Below are 19,643 nucleotides of genomic sequence, written 5' to 3'. Positions count from 1 at the left end.
AATGGTAATGAATTGAGTGAGACCAGTTGATGTGGTTGTTTGTTCTCTCCAAGCACATCTACCACTCTTTGTGGTTGTAGAACCACTATAAGTGGGCAATTGATTCTAATCAGAGATAGAGATTTGGGTAGGAGGAAATAAAGAAATTGAGAGTATATGCAAGGGAATGATTATAATGATTAAAGATTGAATTTGAGCTAAGTAAGGAGAGGAATATAGACTTAAGAAGGATGAGAGCCACGAAAATGTGAAAATGTGGTAGAATTAAAAGACTGTAGGCTCAGATGATTGTTGAAACTGGGATAACCAGGGAAGGGAGCTAGAAAGACAATAGGTAACAGTTGGACAAGGGGATTCTTAAAGTTGAGATCATAGGAGGTTTCAATTTTTGATAATGACCAGGACTAGAATGTGACCATAGGAATAAACTTTTGTGATAGAGGGGAGGACAAAGTCATTAAAGATGTGAAAGCCAAGGAAATGCATAAGAAAGGGGTTATGCCTATAGATACTGAAAGTATCAAAATGATGGAAGTGGTAAGTTAGAGTGAATGATGGTGACCCCAAAACTCACAACCTTCAAGACAGTAGGTGTTGGTAAATAATCGTAACAAAAATGGTTAGTGGGAGTAGCACCTGGAGACATGAGATTCAAAGCTGGAAATTCTCAGGGAAAAGGCAAGAATTATCTGGAAGTAAAAATAGGAGTATGGAGGACCCTGACTGCATTTGCTAAGACCAGTGATCTGAGTGGTGTGGAAGAAGAAATCACTACCCTGAAAGATCTGAGGAAGAGTTGGAAGAGAAGAGAATGGAAAGGCAAACGGAATGTTTCCGGAAGAGGGCTGAATGTGTAGGGAATTTTAGTGGTAACTGACTGGGAGTCCCAGTGGGAGGGTGCCAGAAGATAGGAAGAAAAGAATGATTGGAAATATGGGAGATATTCTGAATCATAGATAGATTATAGCATTTGGGGGATTGATAAGAGACCAACTGGATATTTCATCTAAGTATATATCATACTCCCATTTGGTGGCCCAGCAGAGAGCTGGCTTTGGCAGTCTGAACTAGAGTGTGGACAGACAGTGAGGCCTTGGTGGATGCTCTTGAGGCCCCCTGGAAGCAGATCTTAGCCCTCAGAATGCACACTCTCCTGCACTGGCTGCGGCCTAGCACTCCCTTGAAAAATGTGTGTCTTAAAGAAAATAGTTATGATTTACTCTGTCTTAAGCTAAACCATAAATATGAAACATGAGGGGCTGGGAGTGTTTATTCTCCTAGAGTATCCCTGATGTATGTCCAGCCTGCAGGTTGCCGAAGGCCTCTCTCAGCTAGAACCTTGGGCATGAAGCATACAGAGCATCTTTGCCTGGCAGTGCTAAAGAAGAAGGAGAGTTTGAGGCAATCTATGACTTGGAGGTCTTTCCCCATTAAGTCTCACATTATAACCTGTGCCAGTCAGTTCTGTGTTGCATGTCCATGACTCTGCATGCCAGAGATGAAGGTATCCTTGCTTCCCGGGATGACAGACGAGGAGAGAGCAAAATGAGGTGAGTCCTAATGTCATCAAAGCAGAACGTAGTGGGGAGGCTGTGAGTGTTTGGGTGCAAGTTGGTTGGGAAGGTTGGGGTCTCACCAGGAGCAGACAAAGTCTGAAATTCTTCTAGATTCTTCCTGATTGGGGTTTGGAGGCTGAGGACAGGCATTGTTATAAATAATAGGGGAGGTTTCTTTCCAAAATTGACAATTTTAGTTACTGGATTGAAATGATGCATCAAATACCTGATTCATTTTTTTTTCATTCAAAAGGGCTGCATCTAGACATAAGACTGTGGTATCAAAAATAAAGAAGGAATCTTAACAGCTTCCAGAAAGTGGCATAGAATAGGTCACTTAAAAGAATGAGAAGTCATAATGGGAAAATAATTCATTAGCGACACAAGTCTAATCGTCAATTGAGCAACACTTCCAAATAACTGATAAAAAATAAATTACAACTTAAATTTTATAATCAGCCAAATTCTCCCTTTACTGTAAAGGTAGAATAAAACCACTTCAAGAACCCATGACATTTATTTCCATCACATAGTTTCTTAGGAAATGAATGTGTGTTTCAATAAAATGTGTGAGAAAACATAGAAAGAAGAAGGCATGGCATCCAGGAAACAGGGAGTCCAATTCAGAAAAATACAGGTGAGCCTGCAGGATGATGCTGTGTGGCAGGCCCCGGTGTGGATGGGGTCCCCCAGGGAGGGCTCCGGGGAAACATGGGTGTGGTGACACTGTCTTTCAGAATTTCCGACAACCTAAGGAGAAGATAAAGTCAAGACATGTGAGAGGGGGAAAAACAGGACACTGAAAAAGCACAGGGAAAAAAAAAAAACTTCACAAGAAAGGGAGTATTCAGAGTATACTATTTTGGCTGCACAGTGAATAATATTAAATTATTCATTAAAATATAAAAACACTAATTAGTGTTTTTCAGACTTTAGAATCTGACTATGGACAAAACAAAGCAGCCTTAATTATAGTGACAGAATAGAGTGTATATGTTAGTGCTGTGAATGTACAAGAGGAGAGAGAACCACAGTCTTAGCAAAACAGAACTGAAGAGGTTGCACAAAGGGGCAGGTTGCAGAAGTAACAGCCTTACCTTACAAGGTAGGGAGGCGCGTGATGCCACCTAAGCTTGGTAACACATGAAGTAAAGGTTTAAGGGCATTATTAGAAATTACAAAGCAAATACAGAGAAGGTAAACACTGAGCTGTGACTACACTGGAAGCTCGAAGAGGGGAACTGGAGCGGCATAAATGAAGTAAATGCTCACTTTTCCTAACAGAATGTCACGTATTAACGTCCAAAATTGATCATTAAAAAAGTGGTGCTGTCAGACTATTTCAAGATTTGAAGGCAGAGGCTAAAAAACCCTAAAAGTAAAAACGTACTTAAGTATTAGTCACAGTTCCCTTTGGGAGGTAGGGCTGGAACAAGGTGTGGCAAGGGCGTTATCACTTTTCATCGTGAGGTCTCTCCTACTACTTGAGTTGTTTTATTTTTTTCATATAAGGAATTTCTTTGCTAAGATATTTAATTAATGAAAGTATATTTATTTACAAAACAGAAACACTCACAGACATAGAAAACACACTTACGGTTACCAAAGGGGGGAGGCAGGGGAGGGATAAATTAGGAGTGTGGGATTAGCAGATAGAAACTACTGTATGTAAAATAAACCAACAAGGACTTACTGTTTAGCACAGGGAACTTGATATTGAATACATGCTAAATAAATCTGTGAAAGATTGGATTTATAGATGAGTAGATGGAGTCAATATTGTCGTCATTTCTATTTCCTCTCTGCTTCCCCACTTCTTGCTGCCAATAATCTATGAAAACATAATTGTAATGACTATAAAATACTCTAGAAAGTGGATATATCATGATTTATGTAATCATTTCTTTATTAGCATACAGTCAGTGTGCTTCCACTAACATACACAGTATCTTCTTCAATAATCTCATTTGTAAACTTTGTTCTAACTCTGTTATTATGTTGCACTTAATCTAATGTTCAAATTTTACTGCATTTAAGTATGTAAATTATTTGAATCCTCTTTGTGCTGGTTGCCAAAAGCCCTTAAAAAGTTTGACCAATTATAGTACCATGTTCAAATGTGCAGCCTATTACAGTGACATGTCCAAATGTATGATCGTTCTCCTTTCCCTTAACTCTTGGCATTTTTGAATTTTTGTTTCTTTTAAATAAATTAATTTACTTAAGGTACTTTTCATAGTATCTCATAAATAGTGAGGTACTATACATAATGGCACTATTATAAATTTTGTTACTAACAGTGGTAGATATACTTGTCCAGGTACAAGAAAAACTAATGGTATTCTGTTTTAAGGATGCTTAAATTTATCTTTGTTTCATTATTAGTGAGTGGAAAAATGTCCCATATTTATTGATCATTTATATTTCTTCCATGAATTTTCTTATTATGTCTTTTGTTTATTTTTAATTGGGGTAGTTCCCTTTTTATCTATATTTTTAAGTATTTTTTAGTGTAGTCATAATATTAACCTGCTGTCATTTCCATTTTAAATATTTTCAACAATTGCTTTATAAGGTTTTTGACAAAAAATTAATATTGCTAATGAAATACATTGATTTTTAAAAATTATTATATCAGAATTATACTTAGGATAGCTTTTCCCAAAGTGTAATCTCTGAAACACTAGCTTTTGGGAAAGTTTTGTTTAATAAAATTATATGGCCTAATAAGTTCGGAGGAAATGAAGATATGTATAAATGTAAGAGATTTTCTTTCATAATAGTATGCTTTTAAAAAGGTAATATGCATTGAATTGACAATGCGGGAACAGCATCTACAGCATCTATAGAACATATCTGACCACGGACCTCCCTGTTCCTAGAACCTGCCATGGGGTTAATGCTTCTCAGAACACCTAGTAGGTGATCCTGTGTAGAAACTATTTGCCTTTCCTAAGAGTATTTAAAGAAAGATAAATCATACTTTCTTTTAGTTTTGAAAAGCCTCATTATTTATTTATTTAACTATTTTTTCCATAAGGTGTTTATTTAATACACATGTGTTGTAGGGTAAGGTTTTAACTCTCTTTTCACCCAATAATCAGTTCTCCCAATACTTTTTGTTAAAAAAACCTATGTCTTTTAATCATTTGGCTAACAATGCACTCTCATTTTTCCCTAATGCAATTCTTATGTATATATATTTGGTGCATTGAAGTACTATCTGTTTATTAATCTGAATTCTGTAATTTCATGAACCAGAAACACAGATTGTTTCAGCATAGCAATATATTTAAATATCTCTTTTAATATATTTGAATGTGATTTATTTTTCTCCATAATGTTCATGGATATCTTTACCCATTTATTCTTCCAAATAAACTTTAAAATTATGTTATCATGATTTCAAATAACATTTTATTAATCTTATAATTAATTTGGAAACAATTTGGATATTTTACAAAATCTAATGCTCCATTATGGGAATACAGTTTTCTGCTCCCATTGCATTGAAGTTTTTATTTATATTGCTTAGGAAAGTATTTTAATACTTCTTACACAGACTATGTGCATTTCTTAATAAGATATTACTATTATATGAATAGTACCTTTTCTCATTATGTACTCTAATTGGTTATTGCTGCTGTACAGAAAAACTATCAACTTTGCCATTTAATTTGTATCCCATCACTGTAATGAACTTTAATATTAATTCTCAGAGTTTTGTCAATGATTCCCTTGAGTTTTCTATTTAAATATTCATATTGTCTGCAAATAATAACAAAAACTTGCCTTCTCTTATTTCAGTATTATATTTTATTGCCTTGGCAAGGAAGTCTATGCAAGCATGCTTGTTTTTAACTAAATATAATTTTGGATCTTTTTAAAGATAATTTAAAAAATATATTATTGATCTTTTTATTTCTAATTCTGTAGGAATTTATTTTTAAAAATTAGAAATGAGTGTTGAATGCTAGTGAAGGAAGTTTTACCAACAAACAACAGCAAAAGAAATCTTATGGGATTTCTTCTTATATGAATCTCTCTCTCTCTATCCATGCACGTTACATATATTACAAAATAACATATTTTTATATGTAATTGAATTGTCATATATACAACTATGCACATACACGTTCATGTCCAATGTTACTAAAAAGACTGGCTTTCTTGTGCTAAAATCTCTCTGGTTGTAAAATAAAGCAGCTTCCTAGAGGCTGTGTCTTAGGGCTTAACTTCTGAGACTGCCACACAATTTTCTTACATGATTTAAGATTTCTGTAAGAAATTATTTTCAGATTTTCCTTGGGCCTCAGGATAATGTTCTTTTTACCTTTTTTGTGGTTGTTTTCATTGGACCTTGTGTAATTGTTGTTCTTGTTTTTTACTCCTTCCTATTTTTAACTCAGAGTCATCGAAGATCAGTGTTCGCTATCAGATAAGGTATCAAGTTCCTTTGAAGCTGCTCAGGGTCTACCAGGTGCTAACTGAATCACCTTTTCATATCTATGTAGATGAAAGAGTATTTAACATCCATGATTATTAGCAAACATCACAATCTTGTAAAAGTTTAGCTGATTTGGTTCTTCTGGACTGAAATGGAACCATTTTCCAACTCCTTTGCTTCAATCTCTGGCACCTTAGAAATGAAGGACTGGGGAATTCTATATTGCACTACTGTAGGAGCTTCTGCCTCTAGACCATTTATAATTCCACACCTGCAGGATGGTATTCTCTAAGCTGTAACTCCGTGTGTCCAGCCCTGCACCACATGCACAGTTGACTTGTTAGAATTGTGTCCTGCATATTGGATATTCAGAGATGTATACGGTGGGGTTGGCTCTGAGACATAAGGACCAATGCTCAAGGACTAAAGAGAGGCTGCAGCAGCTAAGGGGGGCCCCAGATGACAGTCAGCAAGGAAACAGGACCTACAACCACAAGAAACTGGATTCTGCCAACAACCTGAATGAGCTTGGAAAGAGAGTCTCCCCAGAGCTTCTAGACAAGAGATACGACCTGCCAACATCTTAGTTTTCATCCTGGGAGACCCTCAGCAGAGCACCTGCTCAGCCACGCTGTGCTGAAACTTCTGACCTGCTGAAACTGGGAGACCCTTAATTTGTGCTGATGAAAGCCATTAAGCTTGTGGTGTCAGGCCCATGCTGCTGTCCGAAGGCTTTCTTGTCTCCTACTGCACTCCTTCATTTTTCACAGGCATTGCCTCCAATAAATCTCTTGCAATTAAAAAAAGAAAAAACTTTAAGGAAGTGTGGGGGATGGGTGGGTGATGAGAGATACCTTAAGAAGCAACACTTTCATATCCTAAGGATGACTGATACTGTTCTGTTACATACTGATCTGGAGCCTCTATACTGTGGTGCAGCAAGAAAGAAATGAGGAGTTTTCCTATTATGTTTCAAGACACAGGACACTTTTATTATAAGGAAGAAGTTGGAGGAGACCATTAATTATTTTTCTTATGATCTTCCATTGCTTTGCTGTTCAGTGGAAACTCAGTCATACCAAACTCTCAATCATACCAAACTCAAGCACTATGTACTCCCTCTTCTAGTCTTAATTACAGAATGTCACTTGTTTGCTATCAAGAAACTATATGGAGTGAAATGTAATTCAGTCCCTTTCAAAGTTTGTGGTTACTGTGAATTTCTCTTTTCTATGAGGCCATTTCCTTAAAAGTTCACTGGAACTGTACTGCTTTCTCCTATTTAGAACCAGTGGGTCTTAATGTGAAAAACTCAACACATACCTGATCTTATATAGCTACTGACATCTCACAAACCTTCCACACAACACTTTTGTGATTTGTAAAGTATTATTCAGGAAAAACTGTCCTTTTCTATCTCTCTATCTTTAAATTTATAAGCTAATGATATGGTATCAAAATGTTCTAAAAGCCTTCTTAATAAAATGTTCATAACTGAAACATTTCCCATAACATTTTCTCACATATGCTGCATCAAATTGGATTATTGATAAATTCTTTACACACTTACTCTTGAATTTTGTTCTTGGGAATTGAAGATCAGTATATCTGCATAGCAAATGTCAACCAGAAGTAGAACCAAAATCAGATACTCGCTGGACTACAGAAATCACTACTGTCTATGTGGAACTTGGGATTCTCTTCCAAGCACTGGTCCAATAATACTCAACTTACAAAATTCACAAGAATCATTGCAAGCTTAACTTTATAAGTGAAGACGGGAAAGTATTGCTTAATTTCTTTGGATAAGTAACTCTACCTGCACATTACTTTTAAAATCAATGCAATGACTGTTCTTAGAGCAATATCTCATACTTGGTTGGTTCTGAAGCATTTACAGTTTTCATATATTGGATGTAGAATTGAAAACTTCTTTTATAATGAAATGAATCTCAGTGAGATTGTTTCTCACCTCCCTCAGTGCTCACTTCAGCTCAGATGAGCTCCTCCGGATTCAGAATAAGATGAGAAATGGGCTCAGTTGTCTTGTGAAAGTAGACTCACTAATTTTTAGAAGTTGACAGTACTTGTTAAGAAATATACTATTAGATCAACAACATAGTACTGTACTTGTAATTATAAAGTAATAGCATGTTCTTGGGGTGGCTGCCTGCTTATAACACACCAAAGTCAAATTTAAAAAAAAAGGAGGAAAAAAAGAAAATCATTAATTGATGGTGTATGGTCTAAAAATGTATTTCCTTAGATTCAGAGGAAATTGCCTGGACCGATTATAGATGCCAAGTTTCATTAAAAACATAAACCTCTGGAAAACATCTTCCAAAAGGAAGGCAGAATCTAGCTCATTTTAGACTCATTCTTTCAACAATCCTTTCCTGAGTTTCCACTCTGTGCATGAAGAGATTTCAAACAGACCAGGCTTAACAATATTTTATTACTCCCATCTCCAACAAAAATTTTAAAACTCTGTCTTTGCATACAATGAAGAATACTTCACTGTTTCCATTTTGAGCTGTCTGTTGGTGGGTATTGTTATATATTTTGAAATGAAATGGTAATTAAAATGATTTTTGTCTATTTATTTCGAGTGTACATTTACTGTGATGTAGACTTTGTGGTTTAAATTTTTAAAAATTAATTTTTCATTTTCATTCATACTCCCCAAGGAAAAATACAGATGCAAATGCACTCCCTGTCAAACTAGCAATGCAATTTTCACAAAACTGAAACAAATAATTCTAAAATTTGTATGGAATCACAAAAGACCCCAAATAAACAAAACAATCTTGAGGAAAAAGAACAAGGCTAAAGATATCATATGCCCTGATTTCAAACTATACTACAAAACTATAGTAATAAAAACTGTATGGTACTGGCACAAAAGCAAACACACAGATCAATAGAACAAAATAACACAGAAATGAACCCACCCTTATATATACAATTAATCTATGACAAAAAAGGCAAGAATATACAATGAGAAAAGGCAATCCCTTCAATAAATAGTGTTGGGAAACTGAACAACTACATGCAAAAGAATCACACTGGACCACTTTCTCACATCATGCACAATAAATTCAAAATAGATTAAAGACTGAAACATAATATCTCAAACTATAAAACTTCTAGAAGAAAGCATAGGCAGTACGCTCTTTGACATTGGTCTTAGTAGTATTTGTTGGTTGCCTCTCCCCAGGAAAGGAGAACAAAAGCAAAAATAAACAGTGGGACTCCATCAAACTAAAAAGGTTTTGCACAGTGAAGGAAACTGTTGACAAAATAAAAAATTTTGCCTACTGGATGGGAGAAAATACTTGCAAATGATATATCTCATAAATGGTTAATATCCAAAATATACAGAGAAACCACACAACTCAACATCAAAAAAGCAAACAACCCAATTAAAAAATGGGCAGAGGATCTGAATAGATATTTTTGCAATAAAAGACATATAGATGGCAAACAAGCACATGAAAAGATGCCCAACATTACTGATCATCAGGGAAATGCAAATCAAAAACACAATGAGACCTCACAGCTCACATGTGTCATAATGGCTGTTATCAAAAATGCAATGAATAACAAGTGTTGAGGATGTGGAGAAAAGGAAGCTCTTGTGGGAACATAAATTGGCGCAGTCACTGTGGAAAAGAGTACGGAGATTTCTCCAAAAATTAAAAATAAAACTACTGTATGATCCAGCAATTCTACTCATGGGTATTTATCCAAAGGAAACAAAAACAGTTACTCAAAAAGACATATAAACTCCTATATTCATTGCAGTATTATTTACAGTAGCTAAGATATGGAAGAACTCTAAGCGTCCATCAATAGATGACTGGATAAAAAAAAATGTGTTTTATACATACAATGGAATATTACTCAATCATAAAAAAGAATAAAATCTTGCCATTTGCAACAACATAGATTGACCTAGAGGTTATTATCCTAAGTGGAATAAGTCAGACAGAGAAAGACAAATACTATATGATTTCCCTTATATGTGGAATCTAAAAAACAAAACAGATTAACAAACATAACAAAACAGAAACAGGGTCATAGATATAGAGAACAAACTGATGGTTATCTGGTGGGTGGAGGAGAGAAATAGGAAAGGGAGATTAAGAGCTACAAACTTTCAGCTGCAAAATAAATGAGTAAAGTGTATGAAAATGTTCAGTGTGGAGAATACAGTCAATAATTATGTACTATCTTTGTATGATGATAGATGATAACTAAAATCAAACTTACTGTAGTGATCAATTGAAATGTATAGAAATATTGAATCACTGTGTTGTATAACAGGAACTAACTTAGTGTTGTAGATCAATTATGCTTCAAAAATAAATAACAAACAAACTCATAGAAAAAGAGATCAGATTTGTGGTTACCAGAGGTGGGGTGGGGGAAAGGGGAATTGAATTAAGATAGTTGAAGGGTACAAACTTCCAGTTATGAGATACATAAGTACTAAGGATGCAGTTTACAATGTGATTAATATGATTAACACTGCTGCATGTTGTATATGATGGTTGTTAAGAGCAAATCCTAAGAGTTCTCATCAGAGGGAAACATTTTTTTTTCTATTCCTTTAATTTTGTATCCATATGAGATGATAAAAATTCACTAAACTTAAGTGGTAATCATTTCATGAGTTATGTAAGTTAAATCACTATGCTGTATGACAGTTATATTTCATTAAAACTGGAAGATGAAAAAATTAAATAAAGTGGAGACATGAGACTCTTCTTTTCACTTAAATGCTTAGAGGTCATTGTAGGGTTACTAACTGGCCTAACTTGACTAGTCTTGTGTCTTAGAGAAATAGGGATGCTGGGGAGAGGGAGAGAGAAGGGGAGTCTGTTGGTGGATGGAGCAGTCAGAATGCACACAACATGTATCAATTATGTTCACGGTCTTTCTGGGTGGGATTCATGGCGCCCCAGAACAATCACAATAGTGACATCAAAGATGACTGGCCACAGATCACCATAACAAATACAGTAATAATGGAAAAGTCTGAAACATTGCAATAATTACCTAAATGTGACCCAGAGACACAAAGTGAGGAAATACTGTTGGCAGGATAGCACTGATAGACTTGCTAAGTCTGTTAGACCACAGGGTTGCCACAAACCTTCAGTTAGTAAAACAAAACAAAGCAAACAAACAAACAAAATACACAATATCTATGAAGTACAATAAAGTGCAATAAAATGAGCTGCGCCTGTATCATCAATCCCACCTTCCCATGGTAAATCAGTAACTGTGAGCAAAAGGAGGATAAATCTTAAGGTCAGAACTAATGGTGTGATGCTAGACACCTTGTCCTGAGCAGCCTCAGGCTGACCTCGGTTAGAAATTCTATGGATAGCCACAACTGAAATCTGCCAGGCTGCCTTTGCTGTAGTTTTCCCTTTTTAGTTTGCTACTTGACTCTATTCAAAATGTCCTCAGATGGTAATCCATCATTCTGCCCCTTCTCCCACTCAATGTGCCTCATACTAATCATTTAACTCCAAGATGCTCTAGGCACTGGAATCCTTAAAAATTAACTCTTTTGTGGATTCCTCTCTGAAAGTCTCACTGAACAAACTGTACAGTAAAGAAACTCATTGCTCATTGAATTTTAAAGCCAGCAATTAAGTTACTTAATCTCATACTGTTTAGTTAAGCTTTACTGCCCACATTAGTTGGGCTTGATCTTAAACTCTTTAGAAAAACTGCAATTAGTCTGGTTAATTCAGAATACTCATTAGGAAGAGTCTATGAGAAAATGCGATGTACAAAAGTTAAGATACAATGAAATATTATATGTAGTTCAAGTGGAAGAAAAACTTAATGATATAGCTAATGCCAAGATAAATTTCATCCCTCTACTCAAATTCTTTGACATGGAATTTTACTCTGAGGTTCCAGAGAGTGCAAAAATGATGTCAACGTTACTGAACATTACAGTATCAAACGGTTGGCATGAAACTTGAGAAGTTATTTTAGGCTATGCTTAAAATGTCCCGTGCAAATGAAAATGGACATGAGTCTTAACTATTAAAGAAGTTCCATATAGCCACAGTTAGAAATAGAGAATGCTGTCATTCCACTGGACAATGGTTCTTTACTTTCTATAAGATTTCCCGACTACCAAAATTCAGAGACTAAAATTCACCTTAGTGGAAAACTTCCCTATCAGCCACCCAGTATTTCATTGCCCTCATACCAATTAGCTTTGGGGATGTAGACACTGGCTTTGGGATTGATTCCATTGCCCAGAATTTTCCCCCAGTGCATTCTGTTCTTCCTGTTGTCCACTTGGCTGCAGATGCACAGGAGCTTCTGCACTTAGACAGTAGAACAGCAAAAGATTGAGTATCTTAGGGAGCAATACATTAGCCGTGAAAGAGAGAGTTGTCCAAGAGAAAATATTTTTATTTTACAAATGATACTAAATATAGTTGATGCTTGAAGATTTGCTACTTGTTTGTAGCAGGTTCTTTTTTTTTTCCCCTCCAATTTAATTAGTTTCGAGTGATAAGAAGGCATCCCAAAAAGACGGCTTGAAGATTTGTTATTTTAATTAGCCAAGTGAATAAAGAGGAAAACCATCATCTAACATGAAGAAAACTGAAGGCAACTTAAGCGGTATCAAGAGGAGATAAGACCATCTCACTAACAACGCTAGGCTAAATTAAGAGTTTTATGGGCTAATGCAGATGCATAAAACAGCTGAAATGTCCTCTGCCTTTGCACATGAGAGAAATACTCACACTTGGATATCCCTGCAAAGCCAAGTACCACGTGGACGCTGTACTGAAGCTACTTGAATAACTTCAAATGGTAAGGAGAAACACCATGGCAACTGCCCAAAATGTGTGCGCTGTATATACCAGTTTAGAAATGATATAGAACATAAATACCCTTCAAAGAGAAGTGAGGGAGAAGGAAAATATATTTCTGTATGATCAAACCAGAGCATTTAGAAAGAACCTGGCGTTCCTTGTGGCTAGAATGTCAAATAGTTCACATGATTCAGACTGAATTTTATGTGCATAATTTTAGATTGATTATCATAGATACGGTTTTCATATTTGGCACAGGTTTCCTTTGGCTCAGATGTTTTCTAAGTGCTTTGTGTGTGTGGCTTCTGCATTAACATTGTGCTATGCCTATTTTGTGATCTGTTATTAGTATTATCAATTGGAACGCAGGCAAACTTTTATAGAAAATGAAGGTGAGAAAGGAAGATCGTCAATACCTTTTGACTGTTCACCCAGGCCTGAGGTAGTCTGCATAAACATATGCTCTGCATTTCTAGAGAGAGCTGTTTTTCTACCTTCTCTCTCTAATTACACCTTCTGGGAGACAGGAATTTGTACCATTTTGCCCTTCATTTGCATCATCACAGCAACTCTAGCCTTCATGTCCGTTGCCTGATAAGTTGCAGGGTTTGGGTTTCTGCTCGCTGATTATTCAGCTGGGCTCGCCTCTCCTTGGAAGGCTCCAAGGACGTTGCTATTCTTCCTTCAGGCTTACAGCACACACTTGAAAAGACCCGTCTTGCCTTCCATCCTGCTCAGACACTGGTGCGTGACATCCTCTCGGCCCGCTTTCACCTTTCTGAAGACTGGAGTGTGCCTACAGACGGGCTAAATGCACAGACTCCTGGTTGCAGGCTGAATGCATCCTGGCGTTCACTGGAGAATTAACCCTTAAGGAGCATGCCTGGCAGCTTACCTGTGGGTCTGGCTGTTAGAGCAGAGCCACTGGCTTCCATATTTGGCAGAAGTCGTAAGCATATCCTAGCGCTACACGAGTGTGCGTCTCAGTCTATGTACATCTAGGGCATTTAATCAACTACTTGTTTGAAGTGTCCCGTTGATCATAAAAATGATGCTTAATCTAGAAAGTTTTTAGCTTATAAACTCCTACGAGGCAGTTAGATGGAACTGCTGTAGAAAACTACAGTAGAACTAACTGAAATGCTGAAGAAATCAGGTTGATGTACTGCAGAATGAAGTCTTTGGGGACTGTCAATTATCTGAAAATTTTCCTAATTTAAATGTTTAAATTTGATGATTTAACATAAACACTTACATCATTGTGACTATACTTGAGTGAGTCACAGAACTCAAAGCAAATTGTTCATAAAGTCACGTAAAATCCAGTTCTCTACGGGAGTAACAATTTGGTTAGATATGGTGCTCATACAATTTGGTTTTTAGGTACTTTTGAAGTTAGAGAAAAGTTTTCCAAACTCTGTTTGACCTAAATGATTTTTCTCTTCTGTATTATTGGTTGTCAATTAGGAAACTGCTGAAATTTGGTCTAGTATCACCAGTCATGAAGCTCTTCTAAAAATCGCCTCACAGTTGATCAGAGTTAAGAAGAAAAAAGTGAAAAGAATTCATTCTGCCTAAAAATTGAACATGCAGATCAACAAATAGGATATAGAGTAGTAATTTCATCAGATGTCACTTGAAACTGATTTCTTGTATACATTAACTTAGCACCTTTGCAAGGTAAATATAAAAATTAAGTATGCTAGAATTAATGCATTGTAATGATCTGTAATCATAATTTGACAAACCCAAATATCATTCAGTGGTGTATTTCTTAGAGGTTCCACTAAGATTAAGCAAACAGATAATAACAGCAAGGAAAAAAATGATTGCCTGAAGCTAACAAACTCTAAGAACATTTCAGGTGTTTGAAGACAGTTACTGAGGCCAAATAAGCCTTTTCTTCTTTGTACTAAACACCATCTTTCTCTAAGCTGTTACACTGTGGGACTCTTCCTGAATATTTGGGCTTAAAGTACCATCTTCTTTCATGAGGCCACTGAGCTCTTTGCCACATCGTTAATTTTCTGTAGGATGAGTTATCATTTTAGGAACCTATCTGACAGTATCCCATACAGATATAAGCTCCTTGAATACAAGAACAGAGAAGTAGGTAGCTAATGAGAAAGACATTCTATTTACCTCCCAATAATGAATTTCTGTGCCTGCTTTCATCGTTCTGTCCCACACAAATCAACCCCATACCTGAAACTGGTTTGACCTGTTCTCAGAGACACAGGGTAGATTAGTGGAAAATCTTTAGGTCTGGACTACGTGAGGTTAATTCCAGGTTGAAGGCAACCTTTAGGAAGCTACAGATGGCTGAAATCCAGACGTGTGTTGGACTCAAACTTCATATGCCCTTTGGGAAATCAAAAATGTTAGTAAAGCCATGACTGTATATTTGAAGTTGATGTATATCCTAGGTTTGGAACATTTTTATACATTTATTTTTCTACTGACTGAAAACCCATATTTCAAGAAGTATTGATTACTGAATGTCAATCAATAGGGAAATGGTTAAATAAATTTTGGTAAATAATTACAATGGATTACATAGACTTAGAAAAGTGAGGTTACTGTGTGCCCACTGACAGGAAAGCCTGTCCATAATATGTTGTTAACTGTAAGAAATGTAGTTGTTTGATAATATCCATTATATGATTCTATTATGTTAAAGACCCACACATATAATTATTACAATATGTGAACTATAAGGCATATGAAAACACTAATAATCCAACTTTCTTGGAGGAGAAAGGGTTGGGTAGTCAGGCAAGTCTTCACAAAACAAGGCACGCTTACGCCATATGTAAAGAATAGATAGGAGTTAAAATTGATGAAGGTAAGGCAAGAAAGGGAGCATATTCTAGAAAGAAAGAAAAACAGACTATATTTGACTGTCTTTTATATTTCTTTTTGAACATTTTTTATTGCAGTGTAGTCAGTTTACAATGTTGTGTTAATTTCTGGTGTACAGCAAATAGCTTAGCCATACAGGAACATACATATGTTCATTTTAATATTCTTTTTAACCACAAGTTACTACAAGATATTGAATATAGTTCCCTGTGCCATACAGTATAAACTTGTTGTTTATCTATTTTATATAGAGTAGTTAGTATCTGCAAATCTTCAACTCTTAATTTCAATTTGAGTATCTGAGAAATCAAAAGAAGTCAGAATGTAGATTACAGAGTGGCGAGTGTAAGGGATGAACCTAGAGGTGAGCAAAGCCGGACTGCACATAAACGAGTTTAAGCTTTATTCTAAGAGTCTTTGAGAGGTTTTTAACAGGGAAGTGATATAGTCAGACTTAAGTCAGAAATCTCACCATGCCTGCTACCTAGACAATAAGTTGGGGAAAAGCAAGAGTGGAAAACTGGAGAACACGTTTGAAGAATTTGCAGTGATCTAGGCAAGAGACAACGGTCTGGACTAAATTAAGATCTAAGTTACGTGGAGTTAGAGAAAAGTCCCTGACTTCATGAACTATGCAGGAGACAGAACTACAAGTTACTCACTGAGAACAGGCACCCAGAAAGAGGAGAGGTTTTCAGGATTCGCTGAGGAATGCAGCTGCATTCACTGAGATGAAGATGTGCTGTAGACACACACACACACGCATGTGTGTGTGTGTGTGTGTGTGTGTGTGTGTGTATGTGTAAAGGAATATTACTCAGCCATAGAAAACAAGGAAATCTTGCCATTTGCTGTGCTGTCTATGTTGCCATAAATGGACCTTGAGGGCATTATGCTAAGTGAAATAAGTCAGACAGAAAGACAAATACTGTATGATCTCATTTACATGTGGAATATTAAAAAAATACTCATAGAAAAAGAGGTCAGATTTGTGGTTATTAGAGGCTGGGATTGGGAGGAGGGGCAATTGGATGAAGGCAGTCAAAAAGGACACATTTCCAGTTAAAGATAAATAAGTACTAGGGATGCAATGTACGCATGATGACTGTGGTTAACACTTCTGTATGGTACACGTGAACGCTGTTAAGAGAATAAATCCTAAGAATTCACATCACAAGTAAAAAAACAGTTTTTTTCTTTTTTTCTTTTTATTGTATCTGAATGAGATGACGGATGCTAACTAAACTTACTGAGGTATTAATTTCACAATAAATTTAAGTCAAACTATTATGCTGTTCACCTTAAACTTATACGATGATGTATGTCAATTATTTCTTAAGAAAAAAATGCTTTGTTCCAATGCAATACAGGTAAGATACTGCCAGCATCTGCTAAAGCAGCCTATCACTTCTAGTAATAATTTCTAGTACTAGCTTCTAGCAATAAATTTCAAATTTTCAGAGGCTCAGAACAATGATGTTTATTGACATTCATATAAAAGAGGGATATAATGCTTCTGGTTGGTGGGAAGCTCTTCTCCATTTGTTGTGTTCAGGGAATGATGTTTCTACCATCTTTTGACACAGCTATCTAGCAGTGCTTCAAGTCCTCAGTACCTGAGTGGTGGGAAAGGAAAGAAAATGTGCAGACAGAAAATCTTCTTGGTTCAGAAGGGGCTGACATCATTTTTGCTCACATTTCATTGTCAGGTACTGGTCAATGGCACCATTTAGAACTAATGGGGACTTAGAAACGTGGTGTGAGGCTGGGCAGTTTCTTTCCAGCAATGATTCAAAGCGATGGCACTTGAAATCACGTGTAAGAGATATGTCCACTTTGAACTCTGTGATGAGGGACTGCCAGAAAAGCCCACATAGAATTGAACTGGATCCAAACTCACCCTGATCTCTCTGAGAACAGCAACCTTGAATTCAGCACACAGTAAAGCTTGATGCAATTGCAACTCTTTCATAGGAGAATCTGAAATAGCTAAGCAAACACATTTTTCAAAGTTGTGTGAATGAACATTGCTCTGCATACTTGTTCTAAACCTTGAAGCAGAATATTATACACAGAACTGAATTTCCATATGTAGAAACTGTAAAATTGCTATTTGCAAGTCATGTTCATTTGTATACCAGAAACCTGCCAGCAATGCACCCAAAATTCATTTGTAGCTGCTATTTATAGCAATATCAGCATTCAAGTTTTTATGTAAAAATAGCAAAGTGGAGCTACTGGTATAATAGTAGCTAACATATTTATTCATTCATACATGAATGTTTATTTGCTCCTTGTAGAAAAACATATTATGACCTAGATTTAATATTATATAGAAGAAAACTGTGAGGACCAAGAGAAAGGTTAAGGCCAAATATCTAAATAAAAACTGGAGAAACATATTTATATTTAGACTCTTTCCAAACATCCGTATTTTAGATGTTATAGCAACAAAAGTAAAGAACCTTACATGGTCAGAGGCCAGATGTCCTTTTTAACCACAACCACAACTATAACCATAACCAAAAGTGCTCAGAGAGTCAAAGTCTAGCTGAGAAACGGTCCTCTGGGCATAACCTAGGAGCTCTGTGTATGTGTGATGTGTGATATCGGCAAACAATTCCCAAAGGGCTGGGAGGAAGTGGCAAAGGATTGCCTGCCTCCATAATTAGTGAGCAAATTATGGATTTTTTTTTCTTAGACAAACTATACTTTTATAATTAGAAGTAGAGTTGAGGGATGCTTCTGACTTCAGTTCCAACAAGTAAGGAAAATTTGCTGCTCTCATCCTTACAACACCAAAAAAGTTAGACAACCTGAAAGTCAGGAACTTTTATTGGACCCCATCAGAGGACTGAGGACCTGGGGCAAATCACTGCATCAAAATCTGGACAGATAAGTGCATCTAGAGAGGTTCTGAATTGAGATTTGCTTGCTTAGAGAGGAGCAGCTGGAGCCAGAAACTGGTCAGAACTTTTAAAGGTAATTTTCACAAGTTGCTGAAGCTGAATGTGGACTGGAGTGTGAGAAACTCCTGCCAGTCCAGTTATGGGAGCCCCACACTTTCCTAGACTCCCACCAGGAACACCTGTAGCTTCTTACGGTACGTGGCCAAGGCACAATTCTGAAGCTTTATCCCAACCTGGGGCGGGGTGGGGGCAGTAATAACCCCCTACTCTATCCCCACCTCCTGGCCTTTCTGTCTCAAATGAGAAGAAAGAAAACAAAACAAAACAAAACATAGTTAACAGGGACAGGGCTTCAAGAAAGTAGATGGGGAACACTAGCCAGGGAAAGGAATAGAGGGAAAGGGGGAAATACTTTCTCACTGGAAGAGGGACAGAAACGTTGTGTAGGCCACGGCTCTGAGACACCATCAGGACCGTAGAATGCTCCCCAGCCCCATCTACTTTTACACTAACTCTGCTCCAGTTTAATAACTAGTGCCGCAGCTGAAAGAGTGACAAGGTGAAGACTTTCTCCAAAAAAACACATGGCAAAATCCAAAAACCAAAAGCCAAAAGCCAAAAAAAAGAGACAAAAGCAAGGACACTAGAGGCATTTGAAACCTCTGATATCTATAGCTTTAATAAATATTAAACACAGACCAGCTTCTTGCTACATTAACATAAATCCTCATGCTAAAGGTGTATTTCCCTCAGTTCTTATTACCTAATACTACATGCTTGGATTCAACAAATAATTATAAGTTATGTCAAAAGGTAAGGAAAAAAAACACATTCTGAAGAGAGAAAACAAAGCATCAAAGCTTGATCTAAAAATGACATAAACAGTGGAATTATCAGACAGGGAACTTAAAATAACTATGATTAATATAAGGATTCTAATGGAAAAAGTAGACAAGATTCAGGAGTAGATGGATAACGGTACCAGAGAAGTGGAAACCTTAAGAAAAAATTT

Source organism: Vicugna pacos, chromosome 8 (assembly GCF_048564905.1).
Source record: "Vicugna pacos chromosome 8, VicPac4, whole genome shotgun sequence".
Classification (NCBI taxonomy): Eukaryota; Metazoa; Chordata; class Mammalia; order Artiodactyla; family Camelidae; genus Vicugna; species Vicugna pacos.
Note: the sequence above shows the minus strand (reverse complement) of the source record.